Consider the following 25354-nt stretch of genomic DNA (forward strand, 5'->3'; position numbering starts at 1 on the left):
ATGGATTCTCCCCTAGTGCAACCTTCAGGTATGACCCTAACCTTCATTGCAGGCCCTGAAACAGAAGTCCAGGTAAGCCATTCCTGGGTTTCTGACCCACAGCCTGTGACATAGTAAAGGTGTTTTTATCTAAGCAGCTAAGATTTTTAAAAAATAATTTGCTATACAATATTAGGTAATAGTAGTGTGAGTCTAGCTGTGACATTCTTAGCAGAGATATCATAAACACTGTGGAATCAGGTCCTAGAAAGACAGAATTACATTTGTTTTTGGAATGTCCTCCAGTGACATAAATGTTTGAGAATGCAGTATCGCATTCCTTAGTTGAAGGTCAGGGCCCTTAAGTGATTATCCAGGTTAGCTGTTAATTTCAGGACCTAAGGTAAAAAGCAGGACCTCCACTGTTCCATTACTCTTCACGGTGTTCATCAGACAGCAAAGCGTGTTGAGTTCTTATAACACTCTCTTAGCACCACTTGCTTGGGTGAGGCCAGTTTCCCAGTCTCTGTTTTTTGTAGGTTCCTTCTTACCATCTTCATCGAGTTCGATTCTTTGACCTGTTGTTTGAGTCTATTCACAGGTGGACTTAAACTCTTTACATTCATCTCGCACTGCATTGTCCATCTCTGCCACCCCTTACCAGCAAACAGACTTAAGACACACTGTAAACATGTATTTCTCATGCTTAAGGCCCTCCCATCAGTTTCTGTCGCACTGTGGACAAATGCCCTGCACAGTTGCAGCAAGGTCTTGCTCTCCCCATACCCATAGGCCCTCTTCTCTACCCACAATGGCCTGCTTTCTGTTCCTTGTACTAAGGTCTGTCTTCTCACAGAGCCTTCAGACATATCTTCACCATGTCATCCAGCTATTCTTGTGTGTCTTTTAGATCTCACCATGGCATCAGAGAGGCATTTGTTGATTTTGCTGACCTGCTCAAGCTCTTCATTTCATGCTTTGCTCCCTTGGCATCATTTCTTCTTTGTTCTGGGTATTAGTGATATTTCCGTGATGTATTCATGTCAATCCTTGCTAGGCTGGTCTAAAAGGCCAAGCCTTTCCTCCCTTGTTCACTGTTGAAGCTTCAGCACCTGGCACATAGTAGGTATCTAGTATGCATGTTGATATATATTTTTTGCATAATATAAGTATATTGTAATAGTATGTATACTTTATATATTTTAATAATACATACTTCGAATTAATTTTACTTGATAGAGAAAATTATATATATTTATCATGTACAAGTTGACATTTTGATGTGTTTACATACATTATGAAATCTACCTAGTCAAACATAGATGAACAGCCATTTCATTTTTACTGTGAGAAACCTTAGTCTCTCTCAAGAATGGAATATAGTGTTTCTTGTTTCCAATGTTAACTATAGGATTTTGAATTTACTCCTTTTTTCTAATAATGAGTTTGTGAGTTTTGAAAACATTTATTAATCCCTCCTTAAATATCCCAGTGTTCTGTAACCACTATTGTAAATCAACTTTTCGGGTTTTGTTTTGTTTTGTTTTGTTTTTTGTTTTTTGTTTTTTGTTTTTTGTTTTTTTTTGTTTTGTTTTGTTTTTACTTTTCGGGTTTTTTTTGGCTGTGGGCCTTTAACAGCTGATCCATCTCTCCAGGCCTGTGAATCAACTTGTTAAGATTCTGCACAGGAATGAGACAGTGTAATGATTTTCTTTCTGTGAATGGCTTATTTCACTTTATACAATGTCTCTAGATTCATCCAAGTTGTCACAAATGACAGGATTCCTCATTCCATAGCTGATTAGCATTCTACTGTGTATGAATATGTATTTTAAATAAATCTTCTTTAAATCTCAGGTGTGCACATATACCCAGTAAGAGAGAAAGCTGTGCTCCCTCTCTTATATTTCTGAGTACTTTGTGATTGTGGGTTAGACATTTTTCTCCATCAGCACTCTTATCTCCTAAGACAGCAACCTTTCTGGGCCACTGAATTCCATTCACTGAGACTCCGAAAATAAAAGGCAGACCGTCAGTCCACCTCTCTAGTTTCAGTAACTAAATATCAGCAATCAGAAAAAAATATATTAAAAAAAGGTTGTTTTTTTTTTTTTTCTCTTGCAGTCAAAAACATCCAAAGAATTAAAAACTATCCCAGGGCTGGGAGCACAGTTCATTGGTAAGGTACTTTCTTAGCAAGTATCTATGTTCCATCTGCAGGACTTCAAATAAAAGTTAGAAAATTGATCAAAAAGTACATGAGTCATGTGCTTGGTTATTTAAATCTGATTAGATTTACAGCTTTCCTGGGTAAAAATCTATTTCAGATGTAGTTTCATATTCTGATGGCTTCAGCTCAATGAATAGTCAGTGCCAGGCATCATGCACATCAAAAAATGTAGCTTGGAGGGAGTACATAACTTTGAGTAGTTGTCTCCTGTAAGGTCATGAGGTCAGATTCCAATCTCCTCCTAGTCCAACCGCTTCGCTTTACAATTAGGGAAACTGAGGACTAGAGAAGAAAGGTAACCTGTCAAAAGCCATAGAACTACTTAGTTCACCTGCTCTCTGCCAAAATAAATACACAAATCAGTGGAGATATGAGACTGAAATCCACGATTCTCTTCAAGTTCTCCACTTTACGTCATTTTTTCTTTCCCTGTCATAATTTTTTTTTTCATTTTCTACAGAATCTATTTCCATCCCCTAACAGTGTGTAGCTGTATGTCTTACAGCTAGGGAAGTCTTGATGAAATGATTTCTAAAGACAAATAAAATCTGAAGACTAAATCTATGATGATTATGATGTAAAACTGAAGTACATTGAACCCCTGACACTGAGGAAGGGCATCCAGAAAACATCTTTTCCAACCTCTCTCCAATTCAAAAATCCTAGTATTATGTAATTGACATAATTTCCTCCATAAAACTTCTATTTCTCTCCTAAGAACCATCACATTCTTATGAAGTCAATAGCTCTATCAGACTATCTCTGAAGTGTATGTAATTCAAATTTATGCCTCACCAAAATTACAAATTACTACAAGTCAAAGGCCTTTAAAAGCAACTTAGAAATAGTTGAGTGTATGAATGTATCAAAGGTATCAAAAATGCTCTGGGTCTACTGATTCTTTTAAGATGCAACCTTGCAAAACCTGTGTAAATTCAGGTTTTGAGTGATTGGTCCCCATTGAAAGGTAAGGCTACGTTATGCCAGTGTGAAATTTGGAATCTCCTTGCTCAAGTGTTACCTATAAATGTATAGAATGCACGGAGTGGTCTACAAAAACCAGAGTAAAGATGATCAAACCTATCCTGAACATGGAAGTGCCTTTTGCTATCCTCTCTAATTATCAAATTCTGTTTAATTCAAAGGTATGAACTTAATTTTTTTATCTAGCTCCATGGAGATTCATAAATATCTAAATTATGCCTCTGCATTTTAGTCCTGAAAGTTGTAACTTACAATTGGTAAATATCAATGCAAGGGAAGAGAGACTATTTGACAACATTTAGTGCTAAAGATAACACTTGAATCATGGAAGGTAAGTAGGCAGAGATAGACTTGAAAAAGTTTATGGAACAACCCAGAGATAAACCAGTTTGTCTCTAATAAATAACTGTCCAGGTGAAACAGAGCCCACTTCCAGTTTTGTTGTTTGATCACTTTGGAAGGATTAAGAGTCCCCAATTTCACACAATTATGTAGTTCACATAAAATTTAAACATACGAAGGTCTGACAGACCCCTCCCCTTTGGGGAAAATTTTTTATTTTAGTATAATATACAGACAGAAATATGAACAAAAGAAAAGTGTTCCTGTTTATGGAATTTCAAAACTTACCCATGCTCTTATTACCTACGTTCATCCACAAAAATAATATTTCCAGCAATCTCAAAATCTTTCTAGCTCCCCTGCCTAGTAACCCCCCCTTAAGGCTAATCATATTAACTTTAGCTGGTTTTGGACTACACATAAATGAATTTGTAGTATATTATTATGCCATCTCCCTTCTTTTAGACAAGCTCCCTCCCCTCAACAACATACTTGAGAGATTCTGCCGCCATTATTGTGTAGCTGTGCAGACAGACCATTTGGGGAGTAATGCTGCAGTTTCTTGGTGGCTGTATACAGTTATGGCATGTCAGGGACACATGAAATCATCCACTTACTGTTTCTAGGAATAATCAAATGTAAGAGATGCCCACTGGTGAAAGAAGAGGAAGAAGGAATCAATAGCGCCTCGACAACAGGGTCCTCAAAGAAAATTGGCAATTAGGTGAAAGGTGAAAGGGATAAGAGGACTGAGTGGCAGACCTGATTGAGATTAACATGACCCATTAAGTTAGCCCAGAGACAAATAGGAGTGGCACTTGAAATTTACATAAATGCTATACCCAGCCGCAATCAAGTTTCTGTAGGAAGAAGAAAATTGACGAAAGAAACCTTGTAACTTGAATTGAACAGAAACAATGGTGGCCTCAAATTGCCTTTGTCTGGCAGAAAAGCTGAGGATAGAAAATAGATGCTAGAAAAGATTGTGGTTTTCTTTTCTGTTATTTTTGTTTTGTTTTGTTTTGTTTTTGTTGTTGTTGTTTTTTCTAAATTGCCATTGAAGTGCATGATGAACTTTTTTGAGAGAAGGAAAAATATACATGCCCTCCTAGTAGGTTCCCTTTCTTTTCTGAGCCAGGAGCACTGTATCTGTCCATGATCTGTTTCTTGTTGTTGTGCCAGCACTGGGTTAAGTGGTTGGTTCTGAACAAATTCATTCTCTGTTTTTATGGAACTTGAATTCTGTATAAAGAGATGGCCATCCAGCAGCAGTCTTGTTCCGTTATGAACCACCCAGAATTTCTCAGGGAGGTTCCTTCACTAAAGTGTAAAGCTGTTCCTGTAGTCTCCAGCACTCTACTCTGAAACAAGCAGGAAATCAATGTTAATCCTGTAGCAGACATTCTCCATTCTTTCCACCATTCTGTGCTGCCTGTGACTAAGCCATGACTAAAGAGAAAGTGACTATTTCTCAGAACCTTTACACGGCCTACAATGAACGAGACCAGTGCTGTAAGTTAGGGCAGCTTTATTTCTGGATTGTGGGTTTGGCGTGGTGGGAATTATCTCCATTCCATAGAGAGACAGAGAGAAAGAGAGAGATACAGGGGGATACAGAGAGACAGAGACAGAGACAGAGCTCTTCTGCTATTACTTTAAATATCTTCCCCTATCCCTTTGCTCCATACACCTAGAGCCGGGGTCCCAGTCATCATATACCAGAGCCTGAGTACCATGGCTCTCTATGTTGGGGAAAATCTAAAGCATATTTCTTGGGACTTTACAGTATAGAGTACTAAGTACTATACTGTCTTGCTTCTGGAGACTTTAAATATAAGCTAGAGTTGTCTTTGTATAGTCCTCAGAAATGGTGTAGGTTGGGATTATTCCAGAATGCAAGCAGGATTTGTACCCAATACAAAAATGAGAGCTTCCAGTGTTCATATGTCTTGAGAACATTGCGTAATAGAAGAATAATGGAACACTTATTGTGGTAAAGGCCCTATCTAAAGATACTAATCCACTTAGTCCCCCCAGAAGCACCATTACAAAGCTGATGTTATTACCTCGCATTTTGTAGTTGAAGTAAATTGCTCCAACACATACAACTGGCGACTTATAGAAGCTGCAATTCAAACTCAAAGTGCTGGGTGCTATAGATGAAGCCCTCAGCAGTACACCACACACTGTTCTATGCAGTACTTATTCTAAGGCCACTTCTTTCTTTCTTTTCTTTTTTTCTTTTATTTTTGAAATATTAGTTACAACTTATTAACTCTGTATCCCAACTGTAGTCTGCTCCCTCATTCCCTCCCAATCCCACCCTCCCTCATCTCTTCCCTGCCCCTTTCCAACTCCACTGATAGGGAAGGTCTCCTCCCCTTTCATCTGACCCTAGCTTTTCAAGTATCTTCAGAACTGGCTGCAATGTCCTCTTCTGTGACCTAGCAGGGCTGCTCCTCCCTCCAGTGGTGGTGGTGGGGAGGTTAAAGAGCCAGCCATTGAGTTCATGTCAGAAATAGTCCCTGTTCCTCTTACTAGGAAAACCCACTTGGTTACTGAGCTACCATGGGCTTCATCCGAGCAGGGGTTCTATGTTATATTCATACATGGTCCTTGGCTGGAGATAAAGTCTCATAAAAGACCACTGTGCCCAGATATATCCCAGATATATTAGGTCCTTGTGGAGATTCTGTCCTCTCCAGTCATACTAACTCCCCCTTCTTTCATATGATTCCCTGCACTCTGCCGAATCTAAGCCATTTCTTACCAATCCTATGAGACAGCACTAACTTCTGTTACAGAAGAAGAGGCAGTGAGTCAGAGATGCTCAGGTACTCATTAACAGTGAGCAGCAGAGCTAGGCAAGAAGCTAATCTCATAAAAGCAATAGAATGAGTCACATAATGACACAGAGATTCAGAGGTTAGAAGGGATTGTTGCTTGAGCTGACCTGAGTATGTCATCACCTTTTCCCTTCTTCAGTCTCTCCCCACAAAATATGAGGCCTGAATCCCCAGAGACTGAAATGAAATAGAGATTGAAACTGAATAGATTTCATGAAGGGTGAGGAAGGGAACCCTAGTATTTTGAATTTATCTGCAGAAAGATCATGGCACAGTAGTTCAAAGCATGAGCACAAGAGTGCAACTAGCTTTGGCTTGAATTTCCATTTTGGTTTCTTCTCACCCAAGTATCCCTTAGTGAAGTTTCTTAGCCTCTCAGAGCCTGAATTTCCTAGCTGGCCAAAAGAAGATAATAGTCTTTTTATAACATAAAACTCTTAGAGAGTTAAAAGAAAAGAAAAACTGTGAAAGTGAAGGCTGGGTACAGATCATTGGTAGAGTGCTTGCCTAGCACATAAGAATCATGAAGATTGACTGCCTCACCCCCCGAGGATTACAGAAGCCAGACATGGTATCATAGATCAAATGTGGTAATGAATGCCTATAAATCAAGCTCTTAGGATGTACAGACAGGAACATCAGAATTTCAAGATTATTTTTTGCTACATAGTAAGTTCCAGGCCACCCTGGGATATAGACAAACCCTGTTTAAAAACAAACAAACAAATAAACAAATCTAGACACAGCAACAATAACCACAGAAAAGAATTAATGAAATATGAAATATGAATATGAGCTCATACTTACCACAAGCACTAGATGCTTGCTCTGAGTTCCAGCCCAACATGGGTACCCTAAGTCTCCAGCAACCTGAGCTAAAAAGTGACTGTATAATACAAAACCAAAATATTTAAAATAACCTTAAATTAATCAAGTCCACTTATTTCCAAACCTGGATTAAGATCGATACCCATTCACTACCTCTTGGGGACTGTTGTAGCTCTCCTTGCTACCTCCCTCATTTCCTTTCTAGGCATAAGGGACACCTGGTGCTACAGAGCAACTCCAGGTAAGGGCAGGCAGGCGTGCTGCCAGTGCATCCAAGCCACTTCCAATCACAACAGGAAGTTCCCGAGTATCAGATTGCCCTCACAAACATTGTCTAGAAAATAAAGATTTACTTAAAAAAAAAACACTCAAAAAACAAGTTTCATGTTTGAAAATGAAAAGCTGCTGAAGTGTTTTGCTGTTCCTAAGAGCAAACTATTGCTCCGGTCTTCAAGAGCGTTTAACAAAATGATAAATGATTAGAAATAAAACTGGCCCAAAGATTGTCCTTTAGGTGTGTGTGATGATCTCTTTCCCAGAAAAAAAAAAAAAAAGTTATGTTGAATGCTTTACGGCTTTATGGTACAAAATAACTACCACCTTCTTGTTGCCTGCCAGATAGTTAGCTACTAAAGTGGGAGAGGAAGGTCTGGGTAGGTCAGGGGCTTATGCAACCAACCACTACAGTTAGTTCCAGTAGCTGTGGCTTGGGATGACTCAGGGTTATGTTAGTGCAGTACAGGTTCTGATCCTCTCTTGCCCTTCCTCAGGAAAAAAGGCAGAGTTATGCACTGACCATACTTCTAAAAGCTTGGAGTCCAGCCAGAGAAGTCACTTCCTTTCCTCCTGACCCTCTTAAGCCAGAGCTGCAAACAGCACTTAGGACTGAGTTAGGAATGAACTGAACTGTTGCTAATATTTTCAAATGCTTTTGATTGTGCTATACTCTGGCTGAAGCACTTCAACTGCATTAGTTTATTAAATGTTCAACAACGCTATGGGTTCAGGACCTATTCTGTACTCTCATTTAATAGACATGAACACAGGCCTTAAGAGGTTGAGAAACTTCTGGGGTTTTCATTAACTGAAAGTGCACAGCTACAGATGAAAACTCAATTTATTTGGACTGAAAGACGGATGATTCTCCCTTTAGAAAGGAAAAAAAAAGAATCTTTTACATTCTGATGGTTGCAACCATTTTAGATGTTAATTGCCTAACACCAAACTGCCCTTCCCATGATCCCTCAGCAGCTCTAACCGGAAACATTGACCAGGAAAACTCCCAAATTATGTATGATGGAGAGCAAAACCAAGACGTATTTTGAGATACTTGTTAAAACCACTTCTGATGAGAACTGATAGACTAAGATCAGAAATAAGGAGAGGAAGACCTCCCCTATCAGTAGACTTGGGGAGGGGCATGCATGCAGAAAGGGGAGGAGGGTGGGACCAGGAGGGGAGGAAGGAGGGGCTTATGGGGGGATAATGAATAAAGTATAATTAATAAAAGTTAAAAAAATGTTTCATATACATGTTTTGTTCATGTCATCCTGGTACTAAATTTTCTGCTTTTAAAAATATATTTTATTTTATTTCATATGCATTGGTGTGAGGGTATCAGATCCCCTGGAACTGGAGTTAGACAGTTATGAGCTGCTATGGGGTGCTGGGAATTGAATTCAGGACCTCTGGAAGAACAGCCAATGTTTTTAACTGCTGAGCCACATCTCCAGCCCCATGGTACTAAATTTCTAAAACTATTTTACAGTAACAAATTATTTTAAAATATAACACCAGAGAGTATATGCCTATGGTTATAGAAACATAAAAGTGTTCCTATGGAATAGAAATTTAAATGAATTTCAACAGAGAAGAAAGAAAAGAGAGAGAGAGAGAGAGAGAAAAAGAAGGAATAAAGAAAGAAAGAACAGAAAGAAAGGAATAACAGAAAGAAAAGAAGAAAGACAGAAAGAATGGGAACACCAAATACTTTTATAAGGAAATGAGATCCTCTTAGAGAATTACTTTGCCAGATCCTGAATTTTAAGTTCTAATGGCTGTCAGCATGGTCATATTGTGGAGGATAATGTGCTCACAGCCTATAGATATGCCTACTTCTGACACTTAGTAGATAAAAAAAAAAAAAAAACACACACACCGAAGATCTAGGTAAAGGATTATACAAAAGGCCTGGGAACTCAGGAAGTATCTTCTGTTGTATTTTGTTAACTCTAATGAGTAAGATCAGTTTAGGGCCCTCAAATTCTGTAGATGGTAGTTTTGTTTTATTTTTTAAAAAGAAACATTAATCAGGTCAATAAAAAGAGGGAAAAAACCCCACAATATTACAACTTTCATACACCTCCACCAATCTTTTCAAAGCATGTCTTTGGAGGCCATTTTACTTGACATCAAGTATTTGAATTGCCTTCCTCTGAAAAGCCTAATATACAATCATGCTGGAACTCTCTTGTTTTGAATGATAGCCTAAGAAGGTAATAATAACAATTTTTATATCATATCACAAGCCATTGTGAGATGACATGGATTCTAGTACTAAAAATGGCTAAGTAGCTACCATATGCAAGACTCACTATTCTACATTGAGTAAAAAGTAGTAAAGCTTCGTATTTGCCCCCAAGGACCTTGTCATTCAGTAACAACATAGGGAGCTTACCAACATTGGATCTGTCAACCTTGTGCAAGTCTCTCAGACTTCTGTTTCATATCCACAGTATAACACAAGGTAGTAGTCTCCAATTCTGTGAATGTAAATATTCTAAGACCAATGTGGACTATAAAAGCTGAAAAAGTTCTTCAGGAGGGAAGGCTCTTGGGGGTTAATATATTCTACAGCAGCCTCCTCCACTTCCAGAACATGAGCATGGTCCTTTACTGATGAGAATTTCATAGAAGAATAATATAGAACATTGAAATGGTACCTCTGAAAGTTTTGACCACAAGGAAACAAACACATCAAGCTTTCAGTCATCTGCCCAGGCTCTAGTACTCAATCAGCCCATGAAGGCTGAGTTTATTCAACCGGAACATCCACATATATCTAAAACATCAACTCAAGGATACTTTTTTTTCCTGTAGAAATTTGGAATTCTGTAGATATAGCCTCCAAGTAAAATGAGAAAAATGAACATTAAAAAAAAAAAAAAACTTTTAAATAGGAGCTCACAGGGTTGGCAATTCTGGTCACAGATATTATATCTGTTGAATGCTGCATTAAGGCACCATGTGGCTGCTGAGAATTGTACCCAAGACCTGTTTGAAAGAACAACCAGTGCTCTTCTCAGCCATCTCTCCAGCCCAACTGATTGGTAATTCTGATTCCCTTCTCACAATTCCATTTAACTTTTCTCCAGATCACTATGGCAATGACTCTAATGGTAAAGCCACTATCATTTCCTACCTGCTCTAGAGATTTCTTGTTGGCACACTGTGCGCTAGTCATTTGACTGTGGCCTGGTGAGACTCTAAAGAGGAATGACACTGCACATTTGCCCTTAGACATTAATTTCTTTGTCTGCTAGGGAAGACAGAGATATACAACGGGATCAGGAACTTTTTGTTTTGCTTTGTTTTTCAGTTTTAAACTAGACCTCTGATTCAAGAAGCTTGGAAATCATTGATTTTAATGTAGACTGATTTAAGTTAAAATACCCAGAGGAGGAAGAAAAAGCAAGGCAGCTTGGGTAGGTATAAGCTGAAGCAATGGAAACATTGACCCTGTTGCAATGTGAAACTATGATGAGTCGTCAGAGATTTTATTCTTTTATAAAATCAAATCATCTTGATTTAAACAAACAAACAATTTTCTCTTGATAGTTAATGTCATCAGCTAATCTAAAAAAAAAAAACAAAAACATTTTAATCACGGTACCTGGGCTAAACAAGAATTATCTGTCAGTCACTGTAGAAGCCTTCAGGTTGCTACCAGCAGCAGCCTGGATGTCTGTAGCAAACTGACCATTTGACTTCCTGGGCCTTGATTTCCTCCAGAAAAATGTATATATGTGTGTGTATTCTCAAGCTATGATAATCAGTCTAATCTGGTGAGACACAGGAGAATGGTTAAGAAATGACTGTTTTTTAAAGTACTAAGATTTGGACTCCTGAAACACTACCTTCAGTTGTTCTGTCTAACCACCTCCTTTGAAATCAGAATAGCAGCTCTGATGGCTCCAAAACAAGACTCCAATTTTGTCTTTCCGTGGTTTTGTAAGGTGAATCAAAGCATTTCCATATAGTTGAATTTCATTAGAAATGCACCCAGTTCTACATACTATAAACACTGTGTTAATGGGTTTAGGGCAAATAATAAAACTATATTCATGTGCATCTGATTTGGCAATTATTTAGAATCATATTAGGCCCTGTCTGACCTATGGGGTATAATTGGCCTTTCTCAATACTGCAGATTAGCACTTTTGTTCTCACTGTTCAAACTGAGAGAACTGAATTTCATAAATAGACAGATTGGTATTGTCTCCACATCCATTCAGGGAAATGTTTTAAATTGTCAAGTTTGGAACACCTCTTTAATTTAATTCTGGTCATCCCTGCTCCTAATCACATCACCAAGCAACACTGACAAATAAGACTGGGATTTCTAATCAACAACTGCATGAAGGTCGGTTAAGCTGCAAAGTCCATTGTGAATTTAGAGATTGCTGACGAATGACATGTCAAACCAGCCTTCAAGTTTCATATAAATTATTTTGTTACTTCTGTTAGGTGTGTGTGGGTGGTGACAAAGCATGTAGTTCTATATGGTTTTTTTTTTTTTTTTTAGACTCTGACTATGCTCTGGTTTTAGTTTAATTGGCCCCAATACAGAAATCAAGTTTTAAGAGGTTATGCATATTTTCACAATCAGTATTTATTTTCCAGTCCCTGAAATTCTCTCTCTCCCTCTCCCTCTCTCTCTCTCTCTCTCTGCACATGTAAAGTGTTTGATTTTAGGATCATGTAGAATTACCTTTGAATAGAAAGTTTTGCTTAATTCTAGCAGATTTTCTGTACTTCTTGCTCGCCTTTATAGTGAGAGGCCAGAATGCCCCTATGATTCTTCAGGCAGACTTTGAGCTGGATGATGTAGTGAAAAAGCAAATCTTGTGATGGAAAACTCTCACAGATTTTGCACATGTAGGTAAATTGGTCTGTAAAAATTAAATGCCATCTCTAATGCAAAACCCCTCTGTATAGTTTTCAAAGAACATACCATGTCAGGAAACAGACCAGGGAACCTTGCAACTGGGATTTCCACTATCCCCTTCAAAGTAACCCCTTTGAGATTTTTTGTGTTTCAGGTTAGTTCATAACCTCTCTTTAGCTACATATTTGCTTCTATGGAAAGATGACTTGAAAACCCCACAAAAAGAATCCATAACCATTGGTGGAATATTTTTAAGCATAAATAAATTGACTTTGGCAGGAAAATTTAAAAGCAGAAATGATACTGATAGGCAATCTTGTCATAAGAAACGCCAGTAAAGGAGCTAAAAATCATAGATCAGAACCTGACCCATTTCTGACTTTGTTGCTTATTCTGATCTCATACAAATACCACTATGTGAAAATTTCCTGAAAATGGGACAAAATTTTAAACCCCAAGCAAAGCCTCCAAAAGCATAGCCTGAGTTCACAACAAAACCCTGGTTATCATCATCATGATTAATTACATTTTCATATCATAGACATTCAGGCTTACTGTTATTCCAAAAATGTACAATACCTGAATTAATCAGTCACATCGAACCTTTGTTAAAATGGGAGGACTTGAAAAGCACATAAAGAAACACAATTTCCACCAGAATATTTATATATCTGCATATTATTTTCGATACACATATTTCACAAACCACTACTCTGACAAAGTATGTGGCTCTTTCTCAAGGGCAGTAAGGAACAGTAACACTTCAACAAATGTAATAAAATTATTAAAAATGAATCCTATTTTTTTAAAAAATAAAGGCTCGAAAGTGTCTGACGAGGAGGCCCAAAGTTTCCTGCTCATATTTAAAATATTCCACAATCAAGGCAAATGTCCTAGCATTCTTTATGAAGCACGTGAGGGGAGAGTCCCAACAAACACAAAGCAACAGTAGCTGGCATGCTCTGTCTTTATGTGAATATTTCAGCTCATGTTCCTTACTGCAGTGGTGATTAGAACAAGGCAAATGCGAAATTCAATAATCCTATTCTATTTTTATTTCAAATAAGCAGTAGAGCCATAAAAACTTCTAGATACTGCCATATTTTGAAATAAAATTACAGCTCTCTTCTACTCCTATGCAGAACAATTTATTGTACTTGAATAATTACTCCAGCTGAATAAAGTCCATATGTTTCAAATAAACCTGAGATATGCTTGTTTTTCTCATCTATTCTCCCAGTTAAACAATATACTAATTAGTCACATATTTCATAAAAGTTACAGGGAGTAATAGCAGCTTGTAAATTGCCTCACATTACATAATATATGACTTCATCAATCATCACAAAGCACAAAACAATGGGTAAAAATTAAACTATAAAACACACCCTGTACTGAATGTATCATTTTGTCTTTTTTAAAGAAGCAGTGAAGGCCAGATATATAAAAATAAAAGAGAAAATACTTTTCATGAAGAGACAAGCCATTTTATTCAAATTGCAGCCATCTTTGGAAACACAACAGATATAAAGAGAAAACAGGATCACATAACCATTGACTTCCATTTTTAAAAGGAATTATAAGCTAAGCAACCAGTTCAGATTTGATTATGTACCAAAAGTCTCTATTTCACGTGAAGGAGGGAAAGGGGCACAGGTTCTGGGTGATAAAAAGCAAAAATAAAACAACAACAACAACAAAAAGCCCACATAAACAACGCTATTCACCACTAACAAAATCAGACATTGAACTGGTTTCTACTCCCTTAAAATGACATTAAAGCAAAAGAGGTATCTACTTGCAAAGCAGACATTTACAACTCCATTATAGATTATCCTGTATCTATTTTCTTCCACCAAATCCCTTTACCAGTGTCACAGAAATGAGACAACAGTAATCAGACATGTACAATTTGAAAATCTTTCCCGGAAAATGCCTTCTGCTTCCTTCATTAAGTCTAACGTCAGGGAACAATGTTGCACAACTTCTAACTTAGCTACTATTTGCCATAACCCACAGATGTCCACATTCAGCACCTTCTCTCACAATATCCAATACTGAAGACTGATTTCTTTTAATCTAACACACACACACACACACACACACACACACACACACACACAAAACTACTGACCTCACCCTTGCTAAGTCTTATACAATAAAGAAAACATTTCTATTTTAAGACAAAACAGTCAAACTCAACTATAAAATATCATAAATATTAATACCAATTACTCACAAGATTTTTTCATTATACCATTTTTCTAACATAAAATATAGTTTCCTTGGGACTTTTTTCATCAGACTCCAAAAATATGACCCTATATCAATAAGAAATTCTATTCAGTTATAAAATTTTGGTCTTTTAAAAAAATACTTAGAATCAATCAACTTTTCAAATAGAAACTCTAAAAATCATGTACATAACAATTATTCTCAAAAGCTCTTCAAAGTTCACTTAATTTCATTTATAGACTCTGAAAATATTACAGCTTCTTTAATACCCTGGTGCCCCCTTTTGGTGTAGCTAGATCAAGGCTTTCTTTCAACTAAAAAAAAATCATATACACTGTATGTATTCACTCACAACACACAGTGTTTAACTTGGGAAATGTCGATTCACACTGCAGATGGCTCATGGTTATTAAAGCTTTTGTTCTGCTTTTACTATTACCAGTTATTGATCTAAAACATGTGCAAACAAACCAAACCAACTCTTTTGAGTGGGAAAGGAAAAGAGTCCTTTCCCTTAGACAATTGGCATAGCACTGCGCAGATTCCTTGAGTTCTTGTCCCAGTCTTCATGGTAAATAAGTGACCCGTTACCTTTGCTACAGGACTTTCAATGGCTTGCTGTCGGCTGCATTCAGAAGATATTTTGGTTTTTTGTCCTTGATACATTTATGCTGTATGTCTGTCTATGAAAGGCCAGTGAACATGTATAGATCCCAACATCTATTGATAAACAGCAAGCTCAAGCATGCAGACACAGCCTAGTGAACAAGCTTTGTCAAAGAGGAAAGTAAAAGTTAGCAGTTTAAAGAGTTGACCAACATTTAAGAAAAGGAAAAGAAATTGAAATATCCTTACGACTTCTCATATGTTAGAGCCGGTAATTATGCTTCAGAAATAAGTTCTTTCCACGTTCAACGGCACTGTATGAAAAAGACGAGCTGATTTCCAGCAGGGATATTGAATCCTCCCATCTGAAGGACCAATCAAGTGTGAAGTACAGTATAGTTTTAGATTCAATTGAAAGGAAAAAGCTTGACTAGTAGTTCATAGCATGACAACTTTCATGGATTAGTTCAGACCCTATTCTCCTCCCTGAAAGGGTATCACAGCATGAAGACAGTTTTCAATGCACTAAACTTTAATAGCTGAGTGGGGGAGCCAAAGCTTGCCTTTGGTCTCTATAGAAACAGTATAGCCAAAATTTGAGGCAAAATTAAGGTCTTTGGTCTTAGGTGCTGTATCTCCCCTCAGAGGTTTCTTTTCACAAACAGACTTTGGCCCTTAGCAAATGTACACTCCTTTGGGGAGCAACTGTAAAAGAGAAGAGGCAAAACCTACTTCATTATTTTTGTCTCTGAACTCCACACAGGCGGCTATTTCAATGAAAGACCAGCAAGCCAGATGTGTGGCAGGCGGTGTCAAAGACAGGTGGGATCACGTGCAGAGGAAAGACATTTCTCTTCACCATTGTGATGGTGTGATGGTTGCAGTTTCTGACAAAAAGCACTCTCTGCTTATCTTTGTGACCACTGCACTGTGCTTGCAGCCCTCAGGCCTTGCACCCCTCCCCTCCCCTTTTCCCCCTCTGCCTTCCACAGTTAGCTAGGCCTTGGGGATTTTCCCACAGAGGCCACCACAGCATTTCTGGACTAGTTCCCTGACCCCCACCTCTGCATCCAAACTGAGTACACTATTTGAAGAAAGAGGTGTTTCAATAACCCGGGGAGCTGTTCCAGGTGATACAAAACAAAAATTTTCTTAAGAATTTACAGTACTGCAATTTTCTTTGTCAGATTTCCTAACCAAATACAACAAGCCCCCCAAAGAACTTGAGGATTTTTTCTAACAATGCAACTTGACTTTCTGCTCATGTCATCTGTGCTTGAATTGATCTAAAACATGTTTTTAATCCCATTTTCTCTCCAGTTCAGGACTCCTTTATCAATAAGAAAATTCAGGCTCTTCCTCTGCCTGAGAAAGTAAACCAGAAACGTGGTGGTTCCTTTCCTCGAAGCCTTAGAACTCTAAGAGAAAGATGCCCCCAGTGAGTGTGATGGGTTCAGGAAAAGGTCACAAATGAGGACAAAGTAGAGGTGACTTTCTTTAGAAAATTCCATCAATGTTATCACAGAACTAGCTTGGAAAGCAATCAAATCATCCCTTAAAGGCAATTAGTGGCTCTTAATACCAACGTTTACACAAAAGAAGTCTCTTCCTTTTCTTGTATAAAATTCTGCACTCATATGATGCCAGGCATTTGATAATGTAGTTGTCTGGTATCTGGACTTCTAGAAACTCTGAGTTTATGAGCCTAGAATCTTCCCCGAAACATTTTTAATAATGATGGAACAGCTTTTTGACAACCAGGACCAAACAATACAGCCCAAAAGGGCAACTTACCCAAGTGTAGGTGGGTATCTGAGTTGCCACACAAAAGGAAAATTATATGCTGAGCAAGGGACATTATTTGAGGAAAGCCATTTAATATATTTGAAATGGAAAAGGCATTGATGTAAGTGAAATGAGAAGAAACAAGGAAGGAATGGGGAGTCACTGGCAGTGAGAACAGAGATTTAAAGGTGGATGAACTGTGGGCGTGGTGTCAGCAACCGTAACAGAGATGGAAGATAGCAATGCTCATCACAACTCCACCAGGTTATTTTTAGTCTGGAAAGCAGGGGGAGATTTCTACATTCAGATCGTTAAACTCATTCCTCAATCTTTTCATCTATCCATCCATCTATGGAACACTATAGTTATAAAATTTTACAAGCGTATACATGTTACCTCCCAAAATATTTTTTATCAATGGCCATATAAAAATTTCAAGTTGGTATATAAACTTCGAATTACCAGAAACATGCAATCTAGAAGGGGTTATTCTACTGATGGTATTATGTTCCCAATGTGAGCACAGAATGCCTTTAAGTTTTAGGGTTTATTTTGGCATTGATTAAAATTATATCTACTGGTTATTATTTTTAAATGGTGCAACTTTCAGTCATGAACATAGCAGATACCCCATATTTTTGTTGTGCATATAAATCAAGAAAATATTAATAAAGCCCTAAGAAGGCTTTATTTTGTTGAATTCTTTAAATGTTTAATCCATTCATGTACTCAACCACTATTTATTGGCTAGGTACCAAAATGGCTTGATATATAAATGTGTATTTGTGTGTGCATGTTTACTGTACCTACTGAAGGGAAGTACCAATATACACAAGAAATAATATATTCACGATAATGTCTATCAATTGAATATCCACCTATTGGGCATCCATCAGACTAATAGGAAAACACAAATGGCACTTGAAAAATACTCATTTGAATATTAAAAGAAATGACAGTCAAAACACTGATATATATTAATATCAGCTTCATTTGAATATTTTAAAAAGGACAACCAAAACATTGATATAAATTAATAGTGTCTTGTAGCAGAGTTAGTATAGGCAGACAGGTTTAATGGGAACTTTTATTAATCTTAAAAACATGTATTTAGTTCTTTGGCTTCTAAGGATGTATCCTAAGGCAGCCAGTAAGGATGTGCATAATGAATAAATCACAGATCTTTCATTATTATGTATATTAGTAAAGGAGAAGACAAAATTGAATAAGGGTCTTAAGTGCATTGGGCAAGTTGTCTAATGGATTATGAAGTAATATTAGAAATAACTTTTGAGAAGAATATTAACATAGAAACGTACCAAGAAAACACCGAGTTGAAAAATAACAAGTCTAGAAATCTTCATTAATCATGTTGAAGTTCCAAGTAATTCATATTCATAGTCATTCAAAATAAACAAAATCAAAGATAGCTGAAAGTAAAAAGCTACTGCACAACAAGAAATAAGCACCTCTTATGTTTGCTACACATACTTACTTCTAGGCTTATTTATTCTGCATGTACAAATAATAATCAGTAAGTTGAACACAAGTCATAAAATAAAACCCTACCTACTGTCCATCATTCCTATAGAAAGAGCATAAAACAGATTTAAGTGTTTATTTAGAATTCTCTTCCCTTTAATAAGCAAGGCTTTCAAGTTAAAGTTAAAGCTGGCATCTGCTATAGGCGAGGGACCTACAGCCAGTGAACAAGCCATGGTTTGTCCTTCTTTTCCTACTTTGGAACTTCAGCTTTTTCATATATCACTAAATACAGTCTGTTGCTCTATGTCCAGCAGCAGTAATGATGGAGGGTGCCCAGTTCAACCGCAATCTGACATAAACAATGAATACTTTTCTTATAAAGCACACACGGCATGCAACATCATCCTAAACGTAGACTGCTGTAAGAGGTATTCACTGGTGAGTTCTCTGAACCTTCTGCATTTTGATCTGCTGTATGAGGGAAGGCTTAGCTCAGAAATAAAGAAGGAAAAGGAAAAGATGTGAGGGAGACAACAGAGTTCTCTCTGGACTAATCCTGCTGTAAATTGGCTTTTCACAATCCAGGCCAAGCAGATGTCCAAAGATGTCTCTTTCATAGATGCTTTCATCATTTCTTCTGAAATGCCCACATTGCGGAAGACCCCTAACCTGCAGACCCTTCCTACATGTGGAACTCCTGTCTGATCCTTGGTACACTGCATACCCCTCACTCTGCCATCTTCTGGAATATTGGGAAGCCTTTTATATTTTCCAAGTGAGTGTCATACACTATCTCACAATGTCTGCCCCACCCCAGGGGCCAGACACCAAGGTCTCTTAAGTTCCCCCATGAAAATCCTCTCTCCCACATTGATGGAGAAGGAGAAACCTCCCCCACCCCACCTCCAAAGAGCCTAGCCATCTTGAAAGAAATCTTCCTTACACATATTTTCTTCTAGTGTCCGAGAATCAGACCAGTTTTTACCCTGGCAAAAATAAAACAAACAAACAAACAAACAACAAAACACCCAAAGCCTAGTAAAGAATTTAAGGTTTTAGAATGCTGTTGTTGGCTCTCTACCTTGACACTCACACAGGCAGCCTGTCTCATCAGTCACTTCATTATCTCAATTTTAGTCTTTCTTGGTGTCTCAGCCAACATTTTGTTCCCTTTTACTTAGTAAAACATATATTGATATTCTTTAGTGTAACAATAGCAATATTAATTATTTACATGATTGAAACAACGTTGTTCTAATTGATGTGGGGTTTTAGATTAGAATGAAATTTTCCACCTTCTGATTCATTGGGACAATGTCTATGTATCAACTCGGATTTTTTTTCATATTTTAATTATTTTTATTTTTATTAATTACAGTTTATTCACTTTGTATCCCTCCTGTACCTCCCTCCCTCTTCGCCTCCCAATCCTACCTTTCCTCTTCCCCACCCGTGTCCTTCTTCTAGTCCACTGATAAGGGTGGTCCTCCTTCCCTTCTCTCTGATCCTAGTCTATCAGGTCTCATCAGGAGTGGCTGCATTGTCTTTTTTTGTGGCCTGGTAAGGGTGTTGCCCCCCTGAGGGGGAGGTGGTCAAAGAGCAGGCCAATCAATTCATGTTGGAGACAGTCCCTGTCCCCAGTACTATGGAGGCCAATTGGATACTGAACAGCCATAGGCTACCTCCGTTCAAGGGTTCCAGGCCATCTCCATGAGTGGTCCTTGGCTGGAGTATCAGTCTCAGAAAAGACCCCTGTGCCCAAACTTTTTGGATCTATTGCTGTCCTTGTGGAGCTCCTGTCCTCTCCATGTCTTTTAATAGAAGTCTTGTTACTCTATCAATTCCTATGTTTCCTCCAGCCAGCTCTGGCACATGCATGATTGCACAACTTCTTGACTATCATTACTCTTTGCCCTCACCATCAATATTTATGGTTCCTACAATAAATGCTAATTGGCAGATCCAATTGGAATTAGCACCATCTGGGAGCTTGTTGAAAATTCACCTTCCCGATTCATCTTCTTCTTTGCTGAGTTGGAGCCCATGAACTGAGACCCAATTGCTCTGTGTTTCAGCAGACCCACCAGGGGATTTTGATGGATGTTTAGACTTGAAAGCCATAACTCTAGGAATGCCCTCTCTTCCTATTTTCCAGAGTACATTATTCTGTTCACACCCCACTCTCCAGTCAGAAAAAAAAAAAATTCACTCCAAACTTTATGTAAAATGGTAAGTTTCAGATTGGAATTCTTTAGCTTTCTTGTCACTAAGTCTACAGACATCCCTGTAGTTTTGTTGTCTTCTCTACAGGAGAAGATACTGCTTCCCACACAAAACCTTGTAGCCCAAGCTCTGCGTCAGCCTGTCTACTTGCTCAGAAACTTCAGTTTAACAATTTCATACTTTTCTTAGTAAAATGCATGAACTACATAGGGTTTCAAGACTTTTTTTCCTAAAATCTATTCACATAGCTTTCCTTTTTAGCAGTCATGCTTGAGATGGTTTCTACTTTACCTTCAAAGTTCCTGTACAAGGCTTGAAACTTATGATTTCAATTACTTTATCTTCATTAATGTTGCACTTTCATTTTTCTTCTCCTGAAAATATTATTAGAAAGACTATTGGGAGCCTACTATAGAGGGTCTTCTGAAAAGCTCCATCTAACAGGGGATTGAAGCAGATCCTGAGACTCACAGTAAAACTTTGGGCAGAGTGCAGGGAGTCTTATAGAAGAAAGGGGGGATAGAAGGACATGGAAGGGACAGGAGCCCCATAAGGAGACCAACAAAGCCAAAAATTCTGAGCCTAGGGAGTCCTGCAGAGACTGATGCACAAACCAATGACCATGCACAGAGAGGACCTAGACCCCTGCTCAGATGTAGCTGACTGGCAGGTCAGTCTCCATGTGAGGTTCCCAAGTAAGGGGAGCAGGGGTTGACTCTGTCATGAACTTGGTTGCTTGCTCTTTGATCACTTGCTCCTGGCATTGGGGCCTAACTAGGCCACAGAGGAAGAAAATCCAGGCAGTTCTCTTTTTTATTTTATTTTTTATTTTTATTATTAGTTACATTTTATTAACTCTGTATCCCAGCTGTATCCCACTCCCTCATGCTCTCCCAATCCCACCTTCCCTCCCTCATTCCTCCCTGCCCCTTTCCAAGTCCACTGATAAGGGAGGACCTCCTCTCCTTTCGTCTGATCCTGTTTTATCAGGTATCTTCAGGACTGGCTGCAAAGTCCTCCTCTGTGGCCTAACAGGGCTGCTCCTCCCTTGGGGGGCGAGGAGGTCAAAGAGCATGCTATTGAGTTCATGTCAGAAATAGTCCCTGTTCCCCTTACTAGAGAAAACCAATTGGTTACTGAGCTCCCACGGGCTACATCTGAGCAGAGGTTCTAGGTTATATCCATACATGGTCCTTGGTTGCATGTCAGTCTCAGAAAAGACCCCTGTGCACAGATATATTTAGTCCTTGTGGAGCTCCTATCCTCTCCATGTCATACTAACTCCCCCTTCTTTCATATGATTCCCTGCACTCTGCCCAAGATTTGGTTATGAGTCTTAGTATCTGCTTTGATACACTGCTAGGTAGAGTCTTTCAGAGGCCTTCTGTGGTAAGCTCCTGTCCTGTTACTTGTTTTCTCCCATGTCCAATGCACATCCCATTTGTCTTTCTAAGTGAGGATTGATCATCTTACCCCGGGTCTTGTTTTTTGTTTATCTTCTTTAGGTGTATAGATTTCATTGTGTTTATCATATCGTATAGGTCTATATAAGATATATATCTTATAGGTCTATATAGACCTATACACTCACTTATATGTGTGTCTTTCTCCTTCTGGGATACCTCACTCAGAATGATCTTTTCTAGATTCCACCATTTGCCTGCAAATTTCATGATTTTCTCATTTTTGATTGTTGAGTAGTATTCCATTGTGTAAAAATACCACAATTTCTGTATCAATTCCTCCGTTGATGGACATCTGGGTTGTTTCCAGGTTCTGGCTATTACAAATAAAGCTGCTACAAACATGGCTGTGTAAATGTCCTTTTTGATTTCTGACAAAGAAGCCAAAACCATTCAATGGAAAAAAAAGACAGCATCTTCAACAAATAGTGCTGGTCCAACTGGATGTCTACATGTAGAAAAATGAAAATAGATCCATATTTATCACCCTGCACAAAACTAAAGTCCAAGTGGATCAAAGACCTCAATATAAAACCAGATCTACATCGGTTAGAAGAAAAAGTGGGGAAGAGCCTAGAACTCATTGGCACAGGAGACAACTTCCTGAACAGAACACCAACAGCACAGGCTCTAAGAGCAACAATCAATAAATGGGACCTCATGAAACTGAAAAGCTTCTGTAAAGCAAAAGACACTGTTGTCAGAACAAAACGACTGCTTACAGACTGGAAAAGCATCTTCACCAACCCTCTATCTGACAGAAGGCTGATATCCAGAATATATAAAGAACTAAAGAAGTTAAAATGCAATAAATCATGTAATCCAATTAAAAAATGTGGTACAGAGCTAAACAGAGAATTTTCTGTAGTGGAATATAAAATGGCAGAGAAACACTTAAAAAGATACTCAACATCCTTAGCCATCAGAGAGATGCAAATCAAAACGACCCTGAGATTTCACCTTACACCCATCAAAATGGCTAAAATAAAAAACTCAAATGACTGCACATGCTGGAGAGGTTGTGGAGAAAGTGGAACCCTCCTCCACTGCTGGTGGGAATGTAAACTGGTACAACCACTTTGGAAATCAATCTGGCGCTTTCTCAGACAATTAGGAATTGTCCTCAAGTTCCAGCTATACCACACCTAGGCATATATATATCCAAAAGTTTCTCAAGTCCTCAACAGGCAGTCCTCTTGATAAGCTTGATGATTAGACTTGATAAGCTATGGGCAGGTGGCAAAGGGGAACTCCCCATTTGAGTGGACTAGAGAAAGAGGGAGGGAGGGTGAGACTGGGAGGAGTTGAAGAAGGGGGCTTCAGTTGGGATATATAATGAATACATTGTAAAAAAAAAACAGTAAAAATAAAATTAAAAAATAAATCTTTCCACAAGAAATCAAAAAGAAAATACTACCCATGATCTCCACATCACTAAGTGCCATGGGACACTTTATGGTTCTTATTGCACTTCTCCTCTAGTCTAATGTCTAACAGAGTTCTCTGCAGTGAAGAAAATGTTTTTCATTTTTGCCTTCCAATACGACAACTGTGGTTGAATATTGAATTTCTGACTTGATTGAAATAATCCCATGGTTCATGGCTATTCTATGGTCAAAGCCATTTTAGATTTTGCCTTACACCTTTTTTCTTGAAGCATTTTACTTATGTTATTTTATGTTATTTATTTTATTTATGCTGTGCCACTTTAGCAATCCATTGAACTTCCTTTGTTGGCTGCCGTTTTGCTACTTGAACAGCTTAAGGCTCCACTGCAGCCCTTCTGACCATCAGGCTTTACACTCTAGGTTTCACCAATCATCTACAGAGAGATCATTCAGAAATTTGTACACCCAGAGAAAGTTACTTCACGTTCCTTAAATTGCATGTGTGTTAATTAAACATGTCGACAGTGAGAAATGGGATTTTTTTTCTTTTAAAGGTGTAATTAAAATTAATGCTACCTTTCTGAAAAAAAATTTGGAAAAGCATGTCGACTTTTATTCTTAGGAGGCAACCTGCCTAAGCGCACCTTCACAAACAGTTCTGAATTCCCTGGAGCCTGTGTTTGCTCACACTTATCTTACTGCTTGCCAGGCAAAACAAAATACCACAGGCCACCAACTGGATGTGTGTCTCAGCTATCCCTTCACAAGTTTCCCCCAATTTATTTAACTATTTTTATTGAATATAGTTTTGGGTTTCATATGAACGTTTTCATACAAGAATATATCATGTATGTTGAAAACTCACAAGATGGTTTAACAGGAAAAGGCACTTACTGCACAGCCCTGGTAATCAGAGTTCAATCTTTAGAACCCATGTAATGGTAGAGGAGACAACTAATTCCATACAGTTGCCTTCTGACTTCCACATCCATGTCAGAACACACCATAACCAATACATCATACAGTAATGTAAATTGAAGGTATTCTTCTAATGCTCCCTTTCTCTTTGCTTTGTCTCTTGTCCCTCCTATGAGTCCCTTTTGCTCCCCTTGAACATTTCACTTCTATTTTTATGTCATGCATGAACATATGACTTTGTGTATTTAAATGAAATCCAAAATCCACGAATGAGGTAAAACATGCAATATTTGCCTTTCTGAACTTGACTTAATTTATTAATGACTATTACCTCCTGTTGTATCCTATTCCCCACAAAGACAGTTTCACCGATAGGAAATGCGTTTCTTATTGCACGTCAAGGAATGCCTATTACTGAGTCTGAACAACAGTCACATTTCACTTGAGTGCTTAGTGATTCCCATATGTAGTCTCACTTTTCTCCTTTTCCACACTTATTCACTAGACACAAGTTATCACGTTCAGTCTATACTCATGGGAATTGAGATTAAGCTGTATTTGGAGATTTGTGATTCTATGTCAAGCAAACAAGCAATGCATTTCACAACGGTGTTCTGAGTATTAATTACATATGTAAAAAAGATTAATTCATAAACATGTGAGTTTACACATATATTCAACTCGTTTCTCCCCTATTTTTTGATGTTATCTCACTCACATGTTTACCTTTATTGAAGTATTACACAGTAGATACAGGTACAGAAACATTAAATTCTATCACATAAATGTACAACTTTCATGATTTGGGATGTTAAGTCTTGTAAAAAAAAGTCAGCAAAGGCATGAGAATGGCTTGAGTCTTGACAGAATCCAGC

General features: G+C 38.1%; 1 pseudogene; it reads left to right on the forward strand.

Moving 5' to 3' along the window:
• LOC129670937 (heat shock cognate 71 kDa protein-like) overlaps positions 1–25354 on the forward strand; it is a 33737-nt pseudogene continuing 8383 nt past the window's right edge.

Source organism: Psammomys obesus, unplaced genomic scaffold, assembly GCF_907164565.1.
Source record: "Psammomys obesus unplaced genomic scaffold, mPsaObe1.curated_primary_1811, whole genome shotgun sequence".
In the NCBI taxonomy this organism is placed as follows: Eukaryota; Metazoa; Chordata; class Mammalia; order Rodentia; family Muridae; genus Psammomys; species Psammomys obesus.